The sequence below is a fragment of the Jaculus jaculus genome, chromosome 5 (assembly GCF_020740685.1).
Source record: "Jaculus jaculus isolate mJacJac1 chromosome 5, mJacJac1.mat.Y.cur, whole genome shotgun sequence".
Taxonomy (NCBI): Eukaryota; Metazoa; Chordata; class Mammalia; order Rodentia; family Dipodidae; genus Jaculus; species Jaculus jaculus.
In genome coordinates this window covers 79,095,526-79,121,520 of record NC_059106.1, presented here as the reverse complement: position 1 = coordinate 79,121,520, position 25,995 = coordinate 79,095,526, and the positions used below count along the sequence as shown (strand labels likewise).

At 47.3% G+C, this 25,995-nt stretch overlaps 1 pseudogene; it reads right to left on the bottom strand.

Annotated features, from left to right (window-relative positions):
- Positions 1–3,957: 3,957 nt before the first annotated feature.
- On the bottom strand, positions 3,958–21,499 carry LOC105944911 (annotated as a pseudogene).
- Between the last annotated feature and the right edge of the window lie 4,496 nt (positions 21,500–25,995).

Here is a 25,995-nt window from a genome sequence, read left to right as displayed (position 1 = left end):
TTTTAACCAAAAGCTGCTCTTGGTCAGGTGATTTCTACCAGCAATGAGAACCTGACTGCAACACCCTCTCTCTGTCTCAAATAAATAAATAAAAATACAAATCTTTATTATATATATATATATATATATATATATATGTGTGTGTGTGTGTGTGTGCATAGATATAAGTATTTAAAATATATATAAAATATATATATATATTATTTTATATATTTTATATTTTTATATATATTTATATATTTTTATATTTATATATTTTATATATATTATATATAATATATATATAAAATATATATATAAATATATATTTTTAAATATATATATTTAAAATATATATATGTGTGTGTGTGTGTGTGTGTGCATAGATATAAGTATTTAAAATGAAGTATATATCCATTTAGCTAGACAACAGTAGTATTTTCTCCTGTAGGGCTTATGACTTCCCAGGCCATAGGCAAAAAACTATTTTTTCTTAATTTTTTCTTATTTGAGAGAGGGAGAGAGAGAGAGAGAGAGAGAGAGAGAGAGAGAATGGGCATGTCAGGGCCTTCAGCTGCTGCACAAGAACGCCAGATGCATGTGCCACCTTGTGCATCTGTCTTATGTGGGTCCTGAGGAATCGAACTTAGGTCCTTAGCCACTAAGCCATTTCTCCAGTTCTCCAGCCCAACTTTTTTTTTTTTTTAAGGTAAGGTTTCACTCTAGCCAGACTGACCTGGAATTCACTATGTAGTCTCAGGGTGGCCTCAAACTCACGGTAACCACCTCAAACTCATGGTAATCCTCCTATCTCTGCCTCCTGAGCATTGGGATTAAAGGCATGCACCACCATACCTGGCACCATAGGCTTTTTATTAGGTTTTCAGAATTGGGCATGGATTTCCCCCTATGCAGCAGGCCTCAAGTCCAGTCAGAGAAGCATTCATTTTGTTCTTTGTTTTTCCTCTTTTTCTGCTAAGGATAAGGATGTGATGCCTAGCAGAATGACAGTATGGTAGTTTGAATCAGATGTCCTCCATAAACTCACATGTTTTGAATGCATGGTCCTCAGCTGGTGGTAGTTTGGGAAGTGGAGGCTTGCTGGAGTGTACATATTGCTGGGAGCTGGCTTTGGGGTGTTATAGCCCTTCCCCCTTGCCAGAGGTAGCTAATTCTTGTTGTTTTCTGCCAGATGCTCAGTTTCTATTCTATCTTTCTTTCCCTGCCTCAATGAAACATCCCACGGAGGTGGCGCATGCCTTTAATCCCAGCACTTGGGAGGCAGAGGTAGGAAGATCGCTGTGAGTTGGAGGCCACCCTGAGACTACATGGTAAATTCCAGATCAGCCTGGGATAGAGCAAGACCCTGCCTCATAAAACAAAAACAACAACAATAATAAATAAATAAATGAAAGAAAGAAGGGCTGGAGAGATGGCTTAGAGGTTAAGGTGCTTTCCTGCAAAGCCCAAGGACCCAGGTTCAATTCCCCAAGACCAACATAAGCCGTGTGTCTGGAGTTCATTTGCAGCAGCTGGAGGCCCTGGCACAACCATTCTCTCTCTCCCCCGCTCCTCTTTCTCAAATAAATAAAAATTTTGGGGGGGGGGTAGGGAGGGTATTACCATGGGATAATTTTTATAATCATGGAAAATGTTAATAAAAACTGAGAAAAAGAAAGAGAGAAAGAAAGAAATTAACTGTAAGCCAAAATAAACTCTGTCCTCCCGTCAGCTGTTTTTGGTTGGGCATTTTGTCCCAGCAGCTAGAAGGTAACTGCAACAGGCAGTCATTTATTTATTTGAGAGAGAGAAAGGCGTAGAAAAAAAAAAAAGAGAGAGAGAGAGAATACGGCTTGGGCCTTCTGCCACTGCAAACGAACTCCAGACACATGTGTCACTTTGTGCATCTGGCTTTATATGGGTACTGGGGAATTGAACCTAGGCTGTCAGGGTTTGCAATCAAGTGCTTTTTAACTGCTGAGCCATCTCTCCTGCTCCAACGGGCAGCCATTTTAAAGCCTGAGAACAGATCATAATAATAATGGCTAACACTTACAGAGCACTTACTATGTACCACCTATTTGACCCTATAAGGAAGGTGCTATTCTCTCCTTTTGTTGTTGTTGTTTTGTTTTTCGAGGCAGGGTCTTGCTCTAGACCTGGAATTCACTCTGTAGTCTCAGGGTGGCCTTGAACTCAGAGATCCTCCTACCTCTGCCTCTTGAGTGCTTGGGATCAAAGGTGCACACCACCATGCCCAGCTATTCTCTCCATTTTGTACAGAAAACTGGTATAGGAGAAACAAGAGATGGGCCATGCTAAGGCTGGCAGAATGAAATCTGGACCTCTGTAGCCATCTGGGATTCCAGGTGGCTCTTTGGAAGGAAGAGAGGGCTCCCCAGAACTCTGAAGTCCCACTACCCAGCCCAGGGCCTGGGCTAGACTAAACAATACATGTGGTGTGATATTTTTTTAAAGAAGTTGTTGATTTATTTAATGTAATTTCAAACATTAGAAGCCAGGGACAAAGGACAATACAAAGTATAACAGGAACATATCTTGATTTTAGTAACATTGATCATTTTTTAACTCGAATGGACATAAAATGTGATATTTATGATTTATATCTCAACTATATGAAAAAATAAAATATTTAATGCAACCGTGTGAGTCTCTTCTTCATAAAGGATCTGCACCAGGCGCCTCCCAGTGTGAGGGAGGGGAGGACCTGCGTGTCCTGCTGCAGCCAGTCCGCCTCTGGGAAGCCACGTCCCTTCATTAAGACCCAATACTTCTCCTGGGAGGAGCGGCTGCCAAGTCCAGGGAGCATAGCAGTCCGTGTTAAGCATCCTCATTCTGAGACAGCTCCACGATTTGTAAACAGCAGTCTGCAAACCCCACGAACAAGGTCTCCTGCGTGCAAGCTCTCATCAGTTTTGCTTTGTTATCTGCCCCCCCCCCCCATTCAAGCTAATCATGAGCTGCCTGAGGTGTGGATTGATAAGTTTCTTAAAGTTGCAGATTCACTTAAATTCTTTAAATCCTGCAAAGAAACTCTGTCTTCTAACTCATCCCTGCCAAGAAAATCAGCTACAGCGTCATCATCTTTGTCTTCCTCTGGGTCTGTAGTTTTCTGTAGAAGATCTGTAGAAGCAGCTGTTCCTTAGTTCTCAACAGGACGAGTTTCAGGGCGGCTCTGCTCTCTGTGCCCCCAGTGGCCGGGCGCGCGGACCTTGGCTCCCCCAAGCAGGTCACGCAGACCAAATCGCCGCAGCAGCGGAGCCATTGCGCGGACTCCCCTGTGGCGTGATTTTGAGGGGAGCAGTTTGGACTCAGGGAAGGGGCTTCAAGTCCGGAGGGAGAATTTCCCAGGAATAGAGCAGACCCCTAAGATGGAGAAAGATGGGAAGACGTGTGGAGGAGTGAGACTTCGTGACAGATGTGGGGGTGTATACTGCTGGACAACGGGACAGGAGCTAGAATCAGCCGTGAGGGATTATTTAGATTAGGCTAGTCTCTCTCTGGGCCAGTCTGGGAAGGAGTGTTTTGATTGGGTTTATTGGGGTGGTAAGACCCCCCTTAACTGTGGGCAGCAGCATCCCGTGGGCTAGAGTCCTGGACCGTCTACAGAGAGCAGCTCTGGCTGAGCAGCAGCGTGCCCAACTCTAGGCTTCCCCACGGTGTCTGGAAATATAAGCTAAAATAAGCCGTTCCTTCCTCCCTTAAAGTGATTTTTATTTTATTTTTTGATGAGAGAGAAGGAGAGAGAGAATTGGTGCACCAGGGCCTTCAGCCACTGCAAACTCCAGACATGTGTGCCATCTTGTGCGCATGTGCAGCCTTGCACACTTGCCTCACCTTCTGTGTCTGCCTTACATGGGATCTGGAGAGTCGAACATGAGTCCTTAGGCTTTTTTTTTTTTTTTTTTTTTTTTACAAATTTATCAGTTGTTTAATTAGGTTCTTAGTAAAAAAAACTTAGAACACCAATTTGTGAGAACAAACTCCATTCATTAGAGCAAAAATCCCGCAGGTAGCCCTGGAGCTGAGGAACAGCTTTGATCTTAGGCAAAATTGCGAGTCCTCAGCTTTCTGATCCACTTTGCATTGCTCTGTAATCTCGTATTTCTCCTTCTCTGTGTCAAAGATCTCGTCTTCCTGATGCCTGGGCTTCCGCAGTCTCTTCTTGAAGTAAGCATCAGTGAGGTGTTTAGGAATTTTAACTTTGCTGATAACAATTTTTGTAGAGGTGGCAATGACAAACTTTTGGTGTGTTCTACGCAGAGGAACTCGATTGAGAGAAAGAGGTCCAGTCACAAGTGATAAGCCACTTTCCAGCTGCTTCAGGAAAACCGCTCTCTTGCCTCTGTGGCGTCCTGTGAGGATGATCAGGATGGTCCCGGGAGTGATGCTGGCGCGCAGCGTCTCACATGCTGACCGGAGGGTTTCTTGCCATGCTCAACAGCTTCCGTGGCACGTGTTCAGTAGGATAATACCTAGGCATGTTACGAAGCTTAACCATGCGATACCTTCATTCTTGTCACCACCGACTGGTTTTGTGATCATAGCAAAAACCTTTTCCCTTTTTTTCTTTTCAACCTTGGATTTGGCAGTTGAGTATTTCCTCTTGTACAGAGCCTTTCTGGAATACATAGCTGATTGGGAGTACCTGCCAATTCCTCTCACCAGGACCGGGTTCCGGCGGCAGTGGGGCTTCCCCTTCTTTGGCTTTGTAACCTTAGGGTCACCCTTTCTAGCCCTGCCTGCAGCATCAGCCTTCTTGACTGCAGTTTCTTCTCCTTTGTGTCTGCTTTCTTGGCCTTTTCACCTGCCGTCTTGTAAGATGGGAAAGAGCTAGGCTTTACAGGCAAGTGCCTTAACCACTGAGCAATCTCTTCAGCCCCCTTAAAGTGATTTTTTTTGTCAGGTGTTTTGTTCCAGCAACAAGATGGTAACTAAGAGCCCAGGGAAGCTGTGACTGCCCAGGGTGAGAACCAGTAAGAACCAGGCACACAGGCTAGAATCATGTTTGTCTAGAGAGGGAGAGAGCAGGCCTGAGAGGTAAAGGCTCTTAAAACTAAAAATCACCTGTGTACGGCTTTCCTGGCTTCTGAGCCCAACCTAGAAAGGATAAATGGCAGGAGAGTTACACTCAGTTCTCAAACAAGTCCTGAGACTCAGAGAGGTGGCTCAATATGGTACAGGTTACAGGTAGCAAGTGTCAGGAACAGGACTTGAGAGGTCCCTGATACACCCAAAACATTGTAGGCCATTGCTGAGGCTGTTGGTTTTCCACCAGGAATAGATGATAAGACCCTATTGCTGAAGACTCCACATACTTGGGCTGCAAGGCCACTGAGAAATCCTGCTGGAACTGAGCTGATAACCTCCTCCATGTAGACCAGCTGATAGAAAGCTGGAAGAAGCCATTCTGCATGCAGCTCAATGGGAGAAAGAGAAATCAACAGTGGACACAGCAAGCCTTACATTTGACCAGCCAGGCCAAATAAGCCAATGGGTGCAATAGTGGCACATCTGTCATGGTGGAAACCAACAGACCTCTAATTGGACTGGAGGCCCGCTCCATGGGAGGGATACATCTCTGTTCCTGAAAACTTAAAACAGGAGTAGTCATGAGCCCTAGGGGTGTAACATCTGCTGATGTCTGGCTAAATGCATATACTATGCTTATCAAACTGCCCAGTAAGCACTTCTCTTAATGCTCATACCCTTATATTAATGCTACTCTCACTTTTGGTACAGAAACTTCTCTTTTCAGATGGCAGTGACCTTAGGATGACTCAGAAGGCATCATGGTGCTGGAAAGAAGGAGGGCTCAGTACTGCAATATCTCTATCACACCTTCCAAGGCTCAGGGTCTATTGCAGAAGAGGTGGCAGAAAGAATGTAAGAGCCAAAGGAAGGGTAGGACTCCTTACAATGTGCTCCCCCTAGACACAAAGTGGCCTGGAGATCCATGACCTCACAGTGCCTGACACTACCTACACAAGACCATCATAGTAGGAGGAAAAGATCATGACATCAAAAAAGAGAGACTGATTGAGAGGGGGTGGAGATATAATGGAGAATGGAGTTTCAAAGGGGAAAGGGGGGAGGGAGGGTATTACCATGGGATTTTTTTATAATAATGGAAGTTGTTAATAATAAAAAAAAATTGAAGAAAATAAAAAAGAACAGGACTTGAGCAAAGCTCTTCTAACTCCCATCTCACACTTGGTTGCCTATGTCGCTCCTTGGGGTGGGAGGCGCTGCTGAAGCGTTCTGAGCAGAAAGGGATGTTGGCACTGGGGTTTTCTCTGTTGCCAAAGGAAAGGATTTGAGAGTTATTGAGGCCTGACAACAGACTCATTCATTCAGATACATTCTAAGCTCCCATCACATGTCAAGCCCTCCCTGCCATGAGGAAGCATATGCTTGAGTGACAAGAGACGAGAATCACGGGAACACGCAGAAAGAGGGCACATTGTCAAGGGCTAGGAAGGAAAGAGCCAAGTGATTTGAACTTTAATTTTCATTTTTGTTTGCATGAACAAATCATGGTCCCATCCCCCTCATGTTATCCTCTTATATCCCCTCCACCCGACCCCCATTCCACTGAAGGCACTCCTCAGTGAGGTTATTGGTATCCACCATGGGGTTATGAATGCTTCGGTCTCTGTGTGGGGACAATGCCTCAGGACGCTCCTTCCCACCCTGTGACTCTTACAATCTTTACACCCCCACTTCTGTAATGTTCCCTGAACCTTGGGGGGGTGGTTGTTGAAAGTCTACTTTAATGTTGAGCTCTTTGCAACCTCTGGATTTGTGCTTTGAAGAGTTTTGAGTGTCCTTAGCGTCTATCACCATCTCCCTGGAGGAAGCTGTCAAGCCAACAGTGAGAGCAGCACTCATGTTTAAATCGCAACTTTATCTGTGATGTGTCCCAAGCCCCGGGTCGATGTGCTAGAGGTGACTTGTCTCATGCTAGGCAGTTGGCCATCTTTTCTTGTCATTTTGATGGGTCTTGCTCTCCCAGGTTTTTGCTAACAAAGAAACAAATAAAAAGCAAATTCTCCACCAAGAACTTACTTTACAAAGAGGAGTCGCGGACCCCTCCCTCACAGGTTGTGTTGAGCTGTGATGGAGACAAGTCAGCTCTGCCCAGAGCAGAGGAAGGAGTGCTGGGCCAAGAAGCAGCGTGTGCAGAGGCTCAGGGGGGAGAAGCTGGCAGGCTGGCAGGCTTAAGGAAGACACTGGGGCTCAAGGTTGGTGAGGTTCAGGCCATTTAGGTACCTAGGGGGTGGGGGTTGGGTTTCAAGAGGAATAGGAAGCCACTAGAACCAGGAGTTTTTCCTTGGTGCTCCATCAGGCCCAGAATCCTGTGACCTGGGGAAGGAAGAGATGAGTGAGCGGATGAGGGGAACCAACTGTCCACAGTGAAGTCACACTCAGTAGGACAGGGAGATATTAAGCTCTAAAGTTAGCATGTAAGGCAAAAGTCCAATGGGGTCCTTATAATTCTGTTTGGAATTTGTAACATTTATTTTATCACAGGTTCAATTCTCACAGTAACAGGTACGTTTGTGTATACTCTACATAGCAATGTATTAGGGTTCATGAGAAGAAAAGAACCAATAGAATTAATATATATCTTACGAAGGGGCATCATTAGATTGCTTTACGCGATGCAGGCTGGGTGGTTCAGCCATGGCTGTCTGCACACAGGGCAGTTTGGGAACGCGGAAGCTGCTCAGTCTGCGAGGCTGGATGCTTCAGTAGTCCCAATCTGACGCTGAAGGCCTGGAGGCGTCGTGGAGAGCCACTGGTCTTCAGCCCACAGTGGAAGGCTGAAGAAGCTGGGTTCTGACGTAGGTCCAGGAGGGCAGCAACAGGATAGAGGCAGCCACCAGCAACGGGCAACGGGGGCAGCAAGAGCACTGCCTGTTCCTCCAACCACTTTCCACTGGACCGCAGCAGGAGAGCTGCCCACCCTGGGGCAGAGCTTCCGTCCTCCACCCTTTTTGGAAATGCCCTCACAGATGCGCCCAGGGGTATGTCTCTTAGTTGATTACAGGTCCAGTCAGGTTGACAATTAAGATTAGCCATTGTTGGGCATGGTGGTACACAACCTTTAATCCCAGCACTTGGGAGGCAGAGGTAGGAAGATCACTATGAATTCAAGGCCACCCTGAGACTACATAGTGAATTACAGGTCAGCCTGGGCTAGAGTGAGACCCTACCTTGAAAATTTGAAAAAAAAAAAAAAATTAACCATTGCGGTCCAGGAAGATGGCTCAGTGATTAAGGGCACCTGCCTGCAAAGCCTGCTGGCCAGGTTCAATTCCCCAGTGCCCACGTAAAGCCAGATGCACAAAGTGGAGCATGGATTAGTTTGGAGTTCATCTTAGGGGCAAAAGCCCTGGTGTGCTCATACACACACTCTCTCATAAATAAATAAATAAGTAAATATTTTAAAAAGATTAACCATTACAAGTAATAATACTTGTGATGCATATGAAAAATCATATATACTATAAAAAGCACATGTTACAGGCTGGAGAGATGGCTTAGCAGTTAAGGTGCTTTCCTGTGAAGCCTAAGCACCCATGTGTGACTCCCCAGATCCCATGTAAACCAGATTCACAAGGTGACACGTGCACAAGGTGACACATGCACACAAAGTGGCACACATATCTGGAGTTTGATTATAGTGACTGGAGGCTCTGGCGTGCCTATTCTCTCTCTCTCTCTCTCTCACACACACACACACACACACTCTCTCTCTCTCTCTCTCTCTCTCTCTCATAAAAAAAAAAAGCCAGTCTGTTGGGATTGCCTCAAAACAAAAATAAAATTGCTGGGGTATGGTGGTGCATGTCTTTAATCCTAGCACTTGGGAGGCAGAGGTAGGGGGATCACCATGAGTTTGAGGCCACCCTTAGACTACATAGTGAATTCCAGTTCACCCTGGGCTACAGCGAGACCCAACCTTGACAAAACCAAAATAAAAGAAAATATCTGGGCGTGATAGTGCACGCCTTTAGTCTCAGTACTAGGGAGGCCGAGGTAGGAGGATCATAGTGAGTTTGAGGCCACCCTGAGACTACATCGTGAATTCCAGTTCAGACTGGTATAGAGTGTTGTTGTTGTTTTTAAGCAAAAACAAAACAAAAAAATAAAATAAAATAAATAACTAAAATAGGAAAAATAAAATGGGGGTGGAAGAGATGGCTTAGCGGTTAAGCACTTGACTGTGAAGCTTAAGGACCTCTGTTTGAGGTTCTACTCCCCAGGACCCACATAAGCCAGATGCACAAGGTGGCGCATGTGTCTGGAGTTCAGATGCAGTGGCTGGAGGCCCTAGCACATCCATTCTCTATCTACTTATTTCTCTCTCTGTCTGGTACTCTCAAATAAAAACAAACAAAAAAGCCAGTGTGGTGGCACACACTTTTAAAAAGAAAGAAAAAGGGGGCTGGAGGCCCTGGAGCACCTATTCTCTCTCTCTCTCTCTATCTGCCTCTTTCTCTTTCTGTCTTTCTCAAATAAATAAATAAAAATAAACAAAAAATTTTTAAAAATTAAAAAAATGAGCATGTTACCATTTAGTTGAACCTCAGTATCCATAAAGGATTGATTCCAGGACCCCCACTAGATAGGCAAACCCCAGGAACCTCAAGTCCCTTATATTGAATGGTGTTGTACTTACAAACAAGTTATAAAGTTAAATTGTCTCTAGGTAGCACAATAACTAATACAGTGTAAATGCTATACACTGAATTGTTAGAGAATATTGACAAAAAGTTTTGTACATGTTTAAGACACATTTTTTTATTTATTCATTTTTACTTTTCTTTGAGGAAGGGTCTCACTCTAGCCCAGGCTGACTGGAATTCACTATGTATTCTCAGGCTGGTCTCAAACACTTAGTGATCCTCCCAAGTCTACCTCCTGAGTGCTGGGATTAAAGGCATACACCACCACACTTAGCTATTTTTACTTTTTATTGACAACTTCCGTACATATAGACAATATACCATGATCATAATCCCCTCCCACCATCTTTTTTTTCCCTCTCCTGAATCCTGCCTCCACGGAATTCCTTCTGCTTTCCAAATAGTTTCTCTTTTATATTGTTGTCATCATTTTCCCCCTTCTATTACGCAGGTTGTATGTAGGTAGTGTCAGCTACTGTGAGGTCATGAATGCCAGGGGCACTTTGCAGACACAATTTGGAATGGGATATTTTTAGTTTGTGGTGATTTGAATCCAAGGATACAAAGCGTGTGGATACAGAGGGACAACTAATTTTATATGACTTTAACCACAAAGAAGAAAGGGGAAAAGGAGAGTCAGTAATTGTGGATGGAGCTGTATGGATTACACACAGGCAGATGCTAAGATTCCAACATGGGAGCCATTGGGATCCACCTGGATCTCTTTCCTCCCCAGCTGCCATGACGTTGCCTGCTGGCATTCCCAGCCCTACTTTGCTTTCAAGTGACCCTCTACTAAAGAAAGGAATGGGTAGCAAAACACATATAGATGACACAAACTGACCCTCACCCTGTACCGGTCACTACTGTTAGACTTAACCCATGTTAACTGACCTGGCTGCACAACAGTCCTATCGGGACATTATCATCCTTCTTCAAAGTGAGGGAAGTGAACACTGAGGCAGTGAGCTAGAGGGCGCACAGCTAGAGCCCAGGCTGTCTGCGTCCAGAGCCCACACTACCGCGGGGCTCTCACTGACCTCGCTGCTTCACTTCTTTCTCACATCAAGCTCCCGAGGAGAACCAATGGATGGAGGGGTGCCCTGGATGGGAAGCATTGAAGAAACAAAGGCAAGCCCAGCAGTGGAGAGCTTCTGGGAGTCCTTAACCACACTGCCTTCAAATCTCTAAGTGTCTGTCAGTAGGGAGTGACCGTAGAGGTCTGTGTGACCTCTGATGGGAAATCTAGGATCTAGGATATTATCAGGAAATGTTTCCAATTCAATGCAATGAATTTCTTCTGAGTCAGGGATGAATGCTCAAGGTCACACAACAAGCAACTGGTTACATTTGGTTTCAAACTTCCAATCAAAGAAGCATGCAGGCTTTGCTGTTAACAACTGGATCCCATCTTCATCTCCATCTCCAAATGTGCCTAGGAAAGCTGGGGGCTGTGTGTGGGGAAGAAACAGTCCGGTCTTTCTGCCACCTCCTTAAGGACCCACTGTTTTCCAGCAGATAGGGGCTCTATGGTCACCTCTAAGTGACCCTGTGGGTGTGGGCACCTCTGCTCATAGACTGCCAGTTCCCTGGGGGACAGTCATGCTCTTTCTGATTGTCTAGCTTAGGGCAGTCCTGACCAGACTGCAAGAGGTGGAACAAGAGACTCCCTGTGTTGCAAGTTCCCCCCGTCTGGCTTAGACTAGATTGAGCAGAAAAGGGCCACCAATATTTAGTCCGGGTTTTTTCCCCTGGGGAGAGGCGAACACAGATCTTCACCCCCAAATAGGGCTCAGATGGCAGACCAAAGTAGATTGCACCAATACCAGTTCGGTGAAGCCATGAGTTTATTGGGGGGTCACTTACATAGCATGGAGAGGGGTTGTTTATAGGAATGGAGACCCCCCAAAGTAGCCACTTTGATGGGCGGTGTCAAGATTACTCCTTGGATGTTTGTTCCTCCCCCAGCCTCGGGACTAGGGCTTACTCACAGAGCATGAGACCCCACAGCAGCACTCCAGGGGGGCTCCCTATACCGGAATTGCCCCCACAGATGCTCCTCCCTCGGGCTGGGGGGTGAGGGCTTACTTACAGAGCATTCGGACTCCAGAGGTAACACCTCAATGGAGCTCATTGTTCCTGGATCTTTTGCCCTGTATGGACTCTATCTCCTCCTGAGGTCATGAGACCTCGTGCCTTATTGCGTACAACTGGCGCAGGAGGTGCCTTCGCTTGTGAGTTGACCCAGCTGCTTTTGATAAAGCTGGCAATGATTGTTTCTGCCTTTCAATGCAGAGAGATTTTGCCATACCAGCATGGCTTTCACTCTGCTGGAAGTCACCCTGGGAAGGAGTCTCCCAGACATATCTGCATTCCATCTTTTTGTGAAGGCAGAGTGGTATTGAAAGATGTTCCCTGCTCTTCATGGCCCCATCAAGTAGCTCCTCCAAAGGGGAAGCAAAGTCGGGGTGCTATTATTAGGAGAAGGAAGAAGCATTTTTCATTAGACGTCAGGATCTGCTGTGTCCCTCTTAGGAAGGGAGTAAGCCCTCCACCTCCCAGTGCTCATGGTGACCAGGGGACAAGTCCTGGCTGAGGTGGGTTACTCCCAGCTCTTTATTTTATTTTAAATTATTTGTTTATTTGAGAGAGAAAGAATGGGCTCACCAGTACCTCTAGCCACTGCAAATGAACTTCAGACACATGTGCCACTCTGTATCTGGCTTATGTGGGTACTGGGGAATCGAACCTGGATCCTTAGGCTTCACAGGCAAGTACCTTTACCACTAAGCCATCTCTCCAGACTTCCTTATTTTATTTTTTTAAGAAATATTTTTAAGTTGGGCATGGTGGCACACGCCTTTAGTCCCAGCACTCGAGAGAAAGAGGTAGGAGGATTGCTGTGAGCTTGAGGCCAGCCTGTATTCCAGGTCAGCCTGGGCTAGAGTGAGAACCTACCTTAAAAAAAAAAAAGAAATGTTTTTAGTTATTTATTTACAAGCTGTGTGTGAGAGAGATACAGAGAAGAAAGACAAAGAGAATGGGTATGCCAAGGCCTATAGCTGCTGCAAATGAACTCCAGGCACATGTGCCATTTTGTGTACCTGGCTTCACATGTGTACTGGAGAATGGAACTTGGGTCTTTGGTCCTTAGGCATTGCAGGCAAGTGCCATAACCACAAAGCATCTCTCCAGCCTGACTCTCAGCTTTTTTTTCTTTTTTGTTTTTTTGAGGTAGGGTCTCACTCTAGCTCAGGCTGACCTGGAATTCTCTATGGAGTCTCAGGCTGGCCTCAAACTTAGGGCAATCCTCCTACCTCTGCCTCCCAAGTGCTGGGATTAAAGGCATGCACCACCATGCCTGGCTGTCAGCTCTTTTTTTTTTTTTAATTTTTATTTATTTATTTATTTGAGAGTGACAGACACAGAGAGAAGGACAGATAGAGGGAGAGAGAGAGAATGGGCGCGCCAGGGCTTCCAGCCTCTGCAAACGAACTCCAGACGCGTGCGCCCCCTTGTGCATCTGGCTAACGTGGGACCTGGGGAACTGAGCCTCGAACCGGGGTCCTTAGGCTTCACAGGCAAGCGTTTAACCGTTAAGCCATCTCTCCAGCCCCCTGGCTGTCAGCTCTTTAGTCAAGGCTGTGTAATGGCAATCTAACTATAGATTGCATATGCAATTGGGAACATTCCCAAACCACATTCTAAAACGTAGAGAAATTAACTTTAATAACAAATTTAATTTAACCGATTCCATCCAAAATATCACTACATGTAATTAATATGAAATTATTATTTGTTGTTATTATTGCAGTGAGAAGGATGGAACCAGAGGGAATTCTAACAGTAAGCCACATCTTTGGCCCAAAATATAAAGTTATTAATTAGGTACTTCTTTTAAAAAATATTTGTTTGTTTGTTTGTCTGTTTATTGGAGTGTGAGAGAGTGTCAGAGGAAGATAGAATGGGCATGCCAGGGCCTCCAGTCACTACAAATGAACTCCAGACACATAAGCCACCCTGTGCATCTGGCTTACGTGGGATCTGGGTAATCAAACCTGGGTTCTTAGGCTTCTCAGGCAAGCACTTTAACTGCTAAGCCACCTTTCCAGCCTGAGATATTTCAAAACAAAAGTTTTCACTTATTTATTGGAGAGAAACAGAAAGAAAGAGAGAAAGAGAATGGGTGCACCAAGGCTTCTTGTCACTGTAAACAAACTCTAGATGCATGCACCCCTTTGTGCATCTGGCTTTATGTGGGGACTAGGGAATCTAACCTGGGCTGGCAGGCTTTGCAAGCACGTGCCTTTTTATTGCAGAGCCATCTCACCAACCCCTATTTCAATTTTTTATATTAAATCTTAAAGCCCAGTGTATGTTTAATACTTAATACCTCAATTTTGATTCCCTACCTGTTAAGTGCCTAGGCACCACACGGGGCCAGTGGCTACCATAGTGGACAGAGCCATTGTAGACCGTAGATTTTGGACATGAAGACCTGAAGCCCCAGAATTTCTTTCTCATTTGATTCCTTTGGAAAGACTTCAAGGCCATCTGGTCAAGGAGACCTAGCAAAGCTGATGTCTCTACCTGTGTGTCCCGGTCTCATCAAACTCTCCTATCCCAGCAGCCTCTGGCCAGGGGAGGTGATCTGCTGACAGCCACCATCAGAGTGTTAACTAGGAGTTGGGGATATTGCTTAGTTGGTAAAGTTGCCTAGCATGCACAAAGGAGAGGTATCAGAAGTTCAAGATCATCATTTCTACACACTGAGTTTAAGGCTGTCTTGGGATACATTGAGACCCTATCTCAAAAATGAAATGAGGGGTCAGGTATGGTGGTACATACCTTTAATCCCAGCACTCAGGAGGCAGAGGTAGGAGGATCACCATGAGTTCAAGGCCACCCTGAGACTACATAGTAAATTCCAGGTCAGTCTGGGCTAGAGTGAGACCCTACCTTGAAAAAAGAAAAAAAAGATGAAATGAGGGCTGGAGGGATGGCTTAGTGCTTAAGGCACTTGCCTGCAAAGTCTAAGGACCCAGGTTTGATTCCCTAGTACCCACATAAGCCAAATGCACAAGGTGGCACCTGTGTCTGGAGTTTGCAGTGACTGGAGGCCCTGGTGAGCCCATTCCCCTACTCCCATCTCTCTCTCAGATAAATAATTTTGAAAACATGAAATGAAATGAAACACTTGTTAAACAGGGGCACAGGCAGGAAGGCAGAGGAAGGAGGCAGAACGGATTCCACCCTGGCAGACACCATCTCCTCTGTCACCTTTATTTTTGGAGGGCATGTCACCACCTGGGTATAGGGTGGGAAGGAATCCTTTGGTGACTCTTTACACTTGATGGTCTGGTCCTCTCCCTGCAGATCCTTTTTTTTTCATATTCATCTCTGTGAACAATAAGCAGCCCTGGCTTGGGTGCTGTGAGAAGGAAGACTGGAGGTGCTGGAGAAGCAGGTTAGGCTCTGACTTCCTGGAGGAAGAGGCAGTCCAGGATGGTGCCTGGGAAAATGAGGCCATTCCTAAGAATTACTGAGGCCAGGCCAGCTAGGGTACAAAGGACAGGGAGAGGTGTGTCGGAGCACCTGGCTCACCTCCTCGTCTGCAGAGTGTCACTCATCCTCCTAATAGGGGGAGACTGGTAGTGGTGTGCCCATTTCGCAAATAAGGAAAATGAAGCCTGGAGAAATTTGGTGACCTTCTGGGGGTAGGGTCCATTTTGTCTGATTCAAAGGCTGACCTTTCTGGGTGCTTCTTGGCACGTCCTAACCTGACTACTGCCAAGAATCCAGCAGACCAAGTTCTTGGCTGGTACTGCTACTTCTGGGGAAGGAGGCCCCCATCCCTGAATTCCTAGAAAGGCCTCCTGTAGCAGAAGTCATGGTCTCATAGGGCTTGGAGCTCATCCAGCTGGCACTTCTCAGGTAAAGACAGAAGGAGCTCGAGAGGCACAATGGCTGGCTCTGGCTCCCCTGGAACATGAGTGGCTCCAGAAAGGCTCAAGCACCTTGCCCCTGGGCTCTGACTCATGGCAGCTGTTGTGGGAATCCACTGCCAGTCCTGCATCCTTGGCATTCCCAGCTAGGCAATGGGTAGTACTGTTTTGGCGTACCTGTGTGGGCCTGGAGCCATGGGGGGGGGAGGGGCTGGGAACTAGCTGAGCATAGTGCGTCATCATCCTGACCTCATCTCGGTGTCTCCCTATTCCCAGTGCCAACAGCAAACACGAGGTATCTATCTCCGTGGGCAGGAATCTTTGCAGTTAGTTCCCAGTATGACCAGGCCAGACCAGGCTCTGAAGTGACCCAAATCCCCAGCGCCCAGTCCAGACGGGGCAGCCAGCCGTCCTGATCTGTTCAGGGCTATGGAGGCTTTGGGACTCCAAGTCGTGCATCCTGGGGACCCCTCAGTCTTGGCTGAGTACTCTGGCCCTGACACCGAGTCGTGGTTGGTACCCAGGGAATAGTTGAAGGAGATCAGTGAAGTGCAGAGCAAGTGAGCAGTGCCGCGAGCGAGGCAGACAGGACTGCTGGAGCCATTTCACAGACAGTGGTTGAGACACTCAGGCTGCTCTAGTCTCCAAACCAATCCTGTTTGAAACTACTCCCACTCCCCGCGCTGCCATTTCCCCTTTGCAGTGTGAGGAACTGAACCCAGGGCCTCTCCAATGCTAGCTCAGCACTCCTCCATCGAGCCATATCCCTAGCCTTCTTTTTACTTATTATTTTGAGACAGGATCTCACTAAGTTGCCCAGGCTGGCCTTCAACTCACTTGTAGCCCAGGAAGGCCTTGAACTTGTGATCATTGGTGTGTCAAGTCTCCCAAGTAGCTGGGATCCCAAGCCTGTGTCACCAGGCCCAGCCTCCCTCTTGAGTATTTGGAAGTGGTGGCTGGGTGGTGTCCCTGGAGTGAAAAGCTTCTGGGCAAAGAGAAGGCTCTGGGCAGATCTCTGTGTGTGCCAGGCTTGAGGCTGCCAAGGACACTGGAGGAGAGAGGAGACAGGCTACTTCCCTTTCTTCTTAGTGGTCATATTTGCTTGATGGGTTCAAACCCTGTTCCAGCCATGTGTGGTGATGTACACGTTTAATCCCAGCACTTGGGAGGCTGAGGTAGGAGGATTGCTATGAGTTCAAGGCCATCCTGGGGCTACAGAGTGAGTTCCAGGTTAGTTTGGGCTAGAATGGGACCCTGCTTCAAAAACAAAAGAAAGGCTGCAGATATGGTGTAGTGATTAAGGCACATGCCTGCAAAGCCACAGGACCCAGGATCGATTCCCTCAGGACCCACATAAGCCAAATGTAGAAAGTGGCGCATGTGTCTGGAGTTCATTTGCAGTTGCTGGAGGCCCTGGTATGCCCATTCTCTCATTCATCCTCTCTCTCTCTCATCTGTATCTGCCACCCTCAAATAACTGAATAAATAAATAAGAATAAGATGTTTTAAAGAAACAAAAACCAAATAATCAAAACCCTCACTCAAACCACTTCTGGCCATGTGGCCTTGAGCACCGACTGAGTACTCTGGCCCTGTGACTAAATTTCTCAGTGTCACTTTCCTTATCTTTGGAGGCCACGGAAAGCATTTTGTCCAGTGCCTGGGACAATGTGTGTTGTCATTTTTATTTGATTTTCTAGGCATCAGTTGCACACTCGCTGTGGGAGCTGTTCTGGAGGACGGAAGTCTAACATACCTGTCACCATATGGCTTTGGCCAATCCTATCACTTAGCAGTTTCTGTGTCTGTATCTGTACACCTCATTCAGGGCTGGTGTGTGAAATGCGCTTGAGTGCACTTGGAATGACCACCTGACAGAGACTGGGTGACCCATCTCTTATCCTCTCTTGTGCAGCCTGAACCCTAGCAATAATGTTATTTTCTGCAGAAAAGGAAACTATCATTAGAAGGGACTCAGAAAACTTTCTGTTGTTTTTTCGAGGTAGAGTTTCACTCTAGCCCAGGCTGACCTGGAATTCACTATATAGTCCCAGGGCGGCCTCGAACTCATGGCAATCCTCCTACCTCTGCCTCCTGGAGAGCTGGGATTAAAGGTGTGTGCCACCACGCTGGGCTCAGAAAACATTTTTTTAGAGCTGGAGAGATGGGTCAATAGTTAAAGTTTCTCCCTTACAAAGCCTGCAGCTGAAGTTCGATTCCCCAGCACCCACATAAAGCCGGATGCACAAAGTGAAGCATGCATCTGGAGGGTTTGTTGTTTGTTTGTTTGTTTTTGACTTTTAAGTTAGTGTCTCCTTACTCTGGCCCAGGATGACCTGGAATTCACTATAATCTCAGGGTGGCCTTGAACTCACGGCGATCCTCCTACCTCTGCCTCCTGAGTGTTGGGATTAAAGGTGTGTGCCATCATGCATGGCACATCTGGAGTTTATTTTTAAAAATATTTTAAAAATTTATTTGCAAGGAGAGACAGAGAGAGAATGGGGGCCCCAGAGCCTCCAGCAGCTGCAAACTCCAGATGCATGGGCTACTTTGTTCATCTGGCTTTACTAGGGAATCGAACCAGGGTTGTTAGGCTTTGCAGTCAAGTGCCTTAACTGCTGAGTCATCTCTCCAGCCCCTGGAGTTCTCTCTCTCTCTCTCTCTCTCTCTCTCTCTCTCTCTCTCTCTCTCTCCCTCTCAAATAAATAAATAAATAAATAATTTTTTTTTTTTCAAAACGAAAGCATTTGTGAGTAAATGCATGAGTGGGCGCGCAAAAGCAGAAGCGAGTGAATGAGCCTAGCGAATGTGGGTTGCATCCTGGCATCTTCCCTGGGAACCTCCTTGCCTGCGTGGCCACTCGGCTTCGCCTGGCAATTGGGACTGCGGGCCCGCCGCTGCTCCCCACCCAGGTGTGGGTGCTGGGGCGTTAATGGGCGCGGGGCGCTTGGGGACCAGCAGATGAAAGGGGCCGCGCGCGCCCGGCGCTGCCCAGTCACCCGCCGCGGGCGGGGCGGGCTTATCGCGCATCGCGGCCTCCCCAGCGGGCGGCTCCCGGGACGCCGCGGCCGCCGCCGCCCCCGGGCGCAGGGCTCGGCGGTTCCCACGCTCGGGCCCCGGGCCGGGGGCGGTCTCCGGCCGGCGTGGCCGCGCTCGCTCGCTCGCCACCGCCGCCCAGGCCGGGCTGTAATTAGGGTAATTGCGCTGCTCCGCGCCCGGGGCGGCGCAGGACCCTGGCTGGGCTGCGCTGGTCTGGGAGAGGCAGCGGTCCCGGGATGCCACAGCGCAGGTCGGCCAGCCAGGTGATTCCGGGCAGTACCTGGAGGGCCCCAACCGCGAAGGGGCTCTTGGAGATGAGGACAGGGGAGGGAACTGAACGACAAAGCCCTCTACTGTGTGCTGGGGGCGGGGGAGGGTCTTGCTCAGCCAGGAGTAGATGATTTCGTAGGTACTGCCATGCGGTGCCCACGCCACAGACCAGCATCACAAACTGGGAACAGTTGAACAGCGAGCATCAAGAGGCCCAGAAGGAGCACATAGTGTGTCTGTACTTCGGGGAGGAAGGAGAGAAAGACCCAGTGTCTAACGAAAGAATGTCACATTTGCTCCTTGGAGCACCCTAAATTCCCAACATGATAGACCCCTCTTCATCACCATGCCCTAAGCCCCGTGTCCCAGCACGACCTGTCATTCCAGTACTTGAAAAGTAGAGGAAGGAGTTAAAGGACAGCCCGACTACATGAGACCCTGTCTCAAAAGGCAAGAAGAAGAAAAAGGAGAAAGGAGGAGGAGGGTGGTGACGCACATTTGTAATCCCAGTACTAGAAGGCTGAGGCAGGAGGCTTGCCATGAGTTTGAGGCCAGCCTGGGAAACAGCAAAATCTTATTTAAAACAAAACAAAACAAAAACAAAAACCAGTGGGCATGGTGGTGCACGCCTTTGATCCCAGCACTTGGAAGGCAGAGGTTGGAGGATGGCCATGAGTTCGAGGCCACCCTTAGACTACAGAGTGAGTTCCAGGTCAGCTAGAGTGAGACCCTACCTCGAAAAACCAGAAACAAACAAAAAAACTAAAAACACATATGATATTATTTTGTGACTTAATTGCTAAATCTAAAATGGATCTCAACCCTGTGCCATACCTAATTCCCAAATTACTATTGAACATGGCCCCTGTCCATGCCCCCACTTCCCATGGCATGGTTTGTCTCTCCTCCCTTCTTCCTATGTAGCCTCCTTTCTGTAGTTGTTTCAAGCATCTGGATCTTTGCACCAATGCAAACTCGAGTCACAACACTGTTTCCAAAGCTACCACAAGCCCGTGAACTGCCTGACTACAGGAGACCCCTGGCTCAACAGGCAGGAAGAAGGAAAAGAGAAGGCGGAGGAGGAAGAAGAGGAGAAATGCACAGCCTTATACCACCCTGTCCCCTGTCTTTGGGTTCTGACCTGCTAAGAAGGCAGGGCTGGAGTCTAAGAATAGAAAATGGAAGTAGCAACAATTAACTGAGTATGAATGAGCAGGTGAATGAAGGAGAGAATGAGGGAGTAGATGAATGAGAGAATAAATGAATGAGAGAATAAATGAGGGAATTAATCCTTAAATAAATTAATGAATTTTGAGGCAAATTTTGACCCCCAATCTGGATCCTGAAATAGGGAACAATTGGAAAACTAGGACATCTGTACCCTTAAGTGGCCTGAGATTATTGTTTGTAAGCATTTGAGCCCAGACCTTTGACAGACAAGCCTAGAGTCCACTGCTGGCCACAGTCTTTATCTGCTGAATGACCTGGCCAAGGACCTTTACCCGGCTGGCCTCTGTGAGCTGAAACATGGGAACCAAGTGACCAAGTCTGTCATGGAGTGTCACCTTTGCTAGGTGGCAAGTTCAGGGTTGGGTGCTGCAGGCTTGGGGGAATGGAGGTGGGGTGGGAAGAGCCCGATGCTTGGTGCTTCCCCTCCAGGGACACTGGGGAGGCAGGAAGCAGCTCTGCAGAGGAGGGGGCAGCCCCTGGGCGAGGAGACTTCACAGAGCATGTGAGAGACACTGGGGATTTGCTGCTGGGCAAGTCATGGCAGAGACTGCCACATGTTCAAAGACAACAAGGCGTGAACAAAGGGCTTTCTATCATTGCTGGAGAATGAAGTGGGAGGCGGTGGGTAGCAGAAGTCAAGGCTGGTGAGGGCGGCAATGACCGCATCAGGAAAGGCTTTCTGGGCAGTCTCTGAAGTGTGCCATCAGACAGTTTGGGGACAGTGATGGCCAGACCTGTGCTTTTCAAGGATTACCATGACCAGCAGTGTGGAGGACAGCTTGGGGGCTGGAGTGGTGGGACGCTTGGATGGGGGAAGCATAAGTAGCATAAAATGGTACTGATGACAGCTAACTTTTATTGAGTGCCTACTGTATGCCGGGCATAGGTTAAATGCTTAATTTTTTTTTGAGAGAAGCCCAACAGACTGACTTTTTTTTTAATGTGAGAGAGTAAGAACAAGAGATAGAGATAGAGATAGAGATAGAGAAAGAGAGGGAGAGGGAGGGAGAGACGGAGAGACAAAGAGAGACAGAGGGAGAGAATTGGCCCATCAGGGCCTCCAGCCAGTGTACTCACACTTCAGATCTGTGCACCACCTTGTGTGTATGTATGTGTGGCTTTGCACACGTGTCACCTTGTGAGTCTGGCCTATGTGGGACATGGAGAGGCAAGCATGGGTCCTTAGGCTTCACAGGCAAGAGCCTTAGCCACTAAGCCATCTCTCCAGCCCTAAATGCTTAAAGATCTTAACTCAGCAAATTCTCACAAGCACCATACCAAGTAGGTGCTGTCACGATTACCTTCTAGGAACTTCATCTAGACACTGAAGTCTCCCCATTTCTGTTTTCAGCCTGGGCCTCCTTGCTGAGCCACATTCATTGGCTTCTCCATTGGATGTCCAGTAGCATTTTAACCAATCGCATTGGCATCTGAGCTAATAGCATTGCTGGTCTCAAAATGATCTTACAGACCTATCTCTCCCTCAGGCATCCCCAACTCAGCCCATGGCAATTTGACTCTTCCACTTACTTAAGCCAACATCTCCCGGGCTATGTTTGTCCGCCCCTAATCCCTGGACTGTTCTCACTCCCCTCATCAGGTCCCTCTGCAGAGCTTATGGCTTCAAACTGCAGCGTAGGTTCTTCTCTCCCGACTGCTGCCAGCTAAGCTCGTTCTTACCTGAATGTCTACAGTAGCCCATCCTCCCGTATTTTCTCATCTCCTTGGAGTCATTCAGAGTCCTGGCTATTGTAGATCATCACCTTTTTTCTTGTCCCTCATTCCCCCAGTTCTTCCTTCTAACTCTGCCTCAGCTACGCAGACTTCTTTGGCAACCCTCAAAGTCTCCAAGTCCCCATTATGCTCAGAATCCTGCTTTTGGCTTGGAACGCCCTCTCCCAGGCTATTCATGTAAAATTCTCCTTCACATTTCTCCTTCACTCTTGCCCACCAGCAGACTCTCCTTAGCCATCTACTCGAACAACAGCCTAGCTCCTCTGACCCCTTCACTATTTATTTATACCACACAACAGCTGAAACATATGCATGTTGTATTTTACTTTCCAGTTTATTGTCTTTTTCCTCTCCTGACCCACACTAACATGTCACTCCATGAAGACAGGGAACGTTTCTTTCTTGGTTTCATTGGCATATCTCCAGCACTTAGAATATTGTTGGTTCTCCATGAATTATTTTGAATGTTAAATACGGAATCCTCATTTTACAGAGGAGGGAACTGAGACCCAAAGACACTGAGTAAACTTGCCCAAGGTCGCATGCTAGGAAACAGCTGACCTGAACGCAGGCAAAGCAGCAGCAAGGGTGAGGAAGAGGGATGGAAGAGAATGAGGACCTCCAGGTGCTCTAAGGTGGCTGGACCCACGGTCCACAGGCTGACTAGTGCACCAGGGGATGACCTTGATATTGTGGGACCTCATGGGGGTGGCACAAAAGTTTAATAAGCCGAGAAGTGAAGACATGTTCTATACACAAGAGCCTGGGGGAAACCATTCCATGAATTTTTTATTTTGAAGTAGGGTCTCATTCTAACCTAGGCTGATCTGGAACTCACTCTGTAGTCCCAGGCCAGTCTTGAACTCACAGCGCTTCTCCAACTTCTGCCTCTCGAGACCTGGGCTAAAGGTATACATCACCACACTTGGCTCCACTCCATGAATTTTTAAAAAATATTTTATTCTTATTTATTTATTTGAAAGATATACAGAAATGGGCAGGTAGACAGAGAGAACCGGCACGCCAAGACTTCCGGCCACTGCAAATGAACTCCAGACGCATGCGCCACCTTGTGCATCTGGCTAACGTGGGTCCTGGGGAATCAAGCCTTGAACTGGGGTCCTTAGGCTTCACAGGTAAGTGCTTAACCTCTAAGCCATCTCTCCAGCCCACTCCATGAATTTTTAATTCTCTGCAATTTTCCTGCCTTTCCTCACCCAAGGTGCCAGGGCATTCTATGCTGTGGGGTGAAAGGGCAGGCCTAGCATCTTTACCTTTGACCTTTTCAATGGATACTTTCAGAATGTTGCTCAGACATAACAGTATCAGAATCCAGAATTTTAATGAAAAGACCTGCACGCTTGGGAGAGAGAAAGGGAATCTTGAGGCAGGATAGAAACATGGAAAATTAGCAGAGTATGGTGGCTCATGCCTATAATGCTTGTATCAGGAGGCTGAGGTAGGAGGATTACTATGAGTTTGAGGCCAGCCTGGGCTACAGAATAAGTTCCAGGTCAACCTGGCCTAAAGTAAGACCCTGCCTCAACCCCTCCCCTCCTCAAACAAGAAGGAAAATTATGGGGAGATGAGAAGGGAAAGGGGAGTCTGGCTGGAGCCTCTTGCCAGCAGAGAAGCAAGAATTCCAGCATTTTGAGCATTTGCTGAAAGTCTTTCTCCCTTTCCAGCTGGGAACCTGTGATCTCCTAGGACTCTCAACAGATGCTCCCGCTGCATGGAAAAGACATGTTCTGAACAGCTTGTGCAATCCTGATGGCTCCTGCCTTATCAGATTCTATCCCCACCAAGGCATCTCTAGAGCCATGCTTTAATGTCACTTATCAAGAGAGAGGGGAATATATATAGGTTGGAGAGATGGCTCAGCAGTTAAGGTGCTTGCCTATAAAGCCTAATGACCTGGGTTCGATTTCCCAGTACCCATGTAAAGCCAGATGCACAAAGTGGCACATACATCTAGAGTTCATTTGCAGAAGCTAGAGGCCCTGGCACACCCATTCTCTCTGTCGCTCTTCTATCTCTTTCTGCTTACAAATAAATAAATAAAATTTTTTAAAAAGAGAGAGAGGTTGGAAAGATAGCTCAGCAGGTAAGAGCACATGCTGTACATGGTGGTTTGAATCAGATGCCCTGCATAAACTCATATATTGTGAATGCTTGGTACCCAGCCAATAGCAATTTGAGAGATGGAGCCTTGCTGGAGGAGATGTGTTGTTGGAGGCAGGCTTGGGAGTGTTACAGTCAGCTCCCCTTGCCAGAGTTTGGCTCACTCTCCTGCTGCTGTTTTCCACCTGCTGTGACAGAGGTGATGTCCAGCCTCTGCTCATGCCATGCTTTTTTCCGTGCCATCACGAAGCTTCCCCTCAAAACTTTAAGTCAAAATACAAACTTTCCTCCCATCAGCTGCTACTGGCCTGGTGCTTTGTCCCAGCAATGAGAATGTCACTGCAACACTGCCCAAGTGTGAACGTCTGAGAGGGCCTGATTTGCCCCGAGTTAGATTCCTTAGCACCTACATAAACAGCTGGGCATGACCACACACCCCTGAAATCCCAATCCCACGAGGAGCAGAGACTGGGGAATCACTGAAGCTCTCTGCTCAGCCAGTCTGACTGGAAATGGGCACTTCAGGTGCAGTGAGACTTTGTCTCAAGGAAATACAAAGATGAGTAAAAAGAAGAGGATGCTGACAGTCTTTTATGCCTTCTGCACACACACAGGGGCACACACATGTGCATAACCATACACACGACACTACATACTGTTTACACATACACAAGCAAGAAAGGGGGGAAAAAAGAGGGGTTTACAGCAACTTTTTTGAACCATAACTTGAGAGCCACCACATTGCTAGTGCTGAAACATTGAATTGCAACTCTTCTTTGAGTAGCTCATATCCGTAGCTGACTACGTCTTACTTTCCCTCAGTGACCCTCTCTTGCAGAACCAATACCCATGCATGGAGATGCCTTATTCTTTCTGCAAACAACTCTCTCTCTCCCATGCCCTTACCCATGCTTTGAAGTATGTTTTCCTTTCCCTCTGAGCATCTCTCTTTTCTTTTAATCCTCTTGCTTAAAGTCTATATTAAAATATCTTCCTTTTCTTTTTCGAGGTAGGGTCTCACTCTAACCCAGGCTGACCTAAAATCTATATTAAAATGTCTTTCATAAAACCTCAACTGTTTCATACTGGATAGTCCTGAAATTCTTTTCTGCATCAAAGCCACCAACTCTGGGTTTTCCTGAGACAAGATCCTTGAAATATTAAGGGAACTTCTCAGGCTGCTGAGGGTGACAGTGTCCCCTCGCCCACCCCTGACAGTTTTCAGTGTCTTCCTTCCTTTTCTACCTTCCTCCCTTTATCATTGCCTACCTTGCTTTTGACTAAGGGCATCTAGTTGATCTATGACTCGTAGGGAGGATTGAAGGTGGGTAATGAACACTGCCAGCATCTTCTACTCCAAGTCCACACTGCACCCAGCAGCCTGCAGGGCCCTGCCTGGGCTGCCTGGGAAACACACCCATGTGAGCTGTTATCTGCTTTGCTCTGGTTCACGCCAAGTCTGTCTGTTCCAGCCCATCTACTTCTCTAACTGATCCATGGCTTATCTTGAGACCCAGGAAAACTGAGGGGCCTCAAAGGCATAGATTGTGGCAGGTCTGTATGAGTGAATGTGCTCGGCTTGGCAACTTCTGTCCATTCTGTGATCTTCTGCACAGTTCTAGGCCACCTTGGTAGGATTCAGAGTCCCTCACTCAGTCACTAGAATTAAATTGACAGGGACCCAAAGCTCTGAACAGGCTGGGCGTGATGGTGCACACCCTTAGTCCCAGCACTCAGGAGACAGAGGTAGGAGGATCTCTGTGAGGCCACCCTGAGACTACATAGTGAATACCAGGTCAGCCTGGGGTAGTGCACGACCCTACCTTGAAAAACTCAACAACAACAAAAAAAATTTTAAAAAGCTGTGAACAAAGGTGGCCAAGGTGCCCTGGAGACAGAATCCCATGGTAGCATTAGAACTCTGACAACTTTTAAGCATCTCAAGTGGAATGGAGACA